Here is a 1,514-nt window from a genome sequence, read left to right as displayed (position 1 = left end):
GTGCCGCCCGCGCCTGCCCCTCCTTGGGCAGCAGCAGTTCTGTTGCTGCTACAGGCAGCCACTTTTTCAAGTGCAGGGGGCCGGGACAACAGGCACACTTCAGTCGGAACTAAGACGTTGTTCTCTGGGGACTTGGTGCAGGGAAAGCTGAGGTACGTTCTGCACTGCCAATGGCTCTTCACAAGGGAACCGTGCTCTGGTTTTAGCAGAAAAAGATGTCAGTCACAGGCAGCCACATATCACTGTGCACAGCTATTTGGCAGGTGTCTTGCTTGTTCACAGAGGCGTATTTCTTGCCTTGCAGTCTTGATGCCAAAACAATCAGGGGTTCAAGTTACAAAAGCCTTTTGACATCAAAGCAAGATGACAGCTAGATTTCTACCAGCACTGTATTTCAGCTGTGTTGCTAGCTGAGAATGGCTTGCAGGCCAGGAGATATTTAGAGGGGTCCGAAATAAAGAAACCGAGTGCTGAAGTGATTGTTTTAAGGAGGCAAATTAGGCAGCCAAAGGAACTGAGCTGCTCACCTGACACAGTGGCAGAACAGCCCATCCAGCCTACCATGTATTGCGTGTTGCAGGCAGCAAAGTGTGACTGCGACGCTTGCTGGCAGGAGCGGCAAGGAGTGCAGAGCTATGCTCCTGTACAGAGCAAAGGTGGAACCTCCAGGACTCTGCAGTCATCTGCTGAGGACATCTAATATACCAACATGCCTCTTTGCTTTCCCTGCTTCATGTCTAATTACTGTGCATGCTGGAGGGCAGGGTGGTAAGTAACATCCTGCAGTGTCTCTTATCTGAGTGACAAGCCCTGCACAGGTAGCCTTGTGTGTATGCAGGGTTAGGAGAGCAGAGCACTGACAGCACAGAGGTGAGGAAAGGTGCAAACAACACAGCAAAGCCCAAGGATCACCAGCGTATCGCTCATTTGCAGATCAGCCACTTGCATCTGGTCTGCTCGGATGTGCTGTTTCCTGCTAAACAGAGCTGCCCCTCTCACACAAAGCAGCTTTCAGTCTCTTCTCTCTTACCTTCAGGATGTCAGGCATCTGCGTTGCCTTAGCTTTTTTAAATCTCTCTCCAGCATCTGTTGACTCACTGCTGTCACTCCCACAACCCTGATGCCACATGCGGAGCCATACAGCAATCCTTGGGGCTTACTCCGGGGGATAAAAAACCCTGTTCCGCCAGCTCCCTGTGCTGCTTCTCCTCCCTAGGTAATGGGGTGGGGGGCACGGACAGAAACCACCGCCAGACTTTTAAAGTAGCCAAATGCAAAGGACTGACATGCCCGAGCCACTTGGATGCTTTTTGGTAGAGAGGCAACGAATATTACTGCCTGGGCCGCGAGTGGGAAAAGGGCAGATGAATTTAAGCCCTATACCCCCAAGTAAGTCCTTACCGTCTTCGGATGGTGTAAACGGGGCTGAGTGTCAGTCGTTTCCTCACCCCGCTAAATGCTCGGCCACCGAAAGCCAGTACTGCCACTCGGGAGCCGCGCCTGCGCGGTGGGGG

This window comes from Aptenodytes forsteri, unplaced genomic scaffold (genome assembly GCF_000699145.1).
Source record: "Aptenodytes forsteri isolate BGI_AS27 unplaced genomic scaffold, ASM69914v1 Scaffold483, whole genome shotgun sequence".
Taxonomy (NCBI): Eukaryota; Metazoa; Chordata; class Aves; order Sphenisciformes; family Spheniscidae; genus Aptenodytes; species Aptenodytes forsteri.
This window is presented reverse-complemented; position numbering follows the sequence as displayed.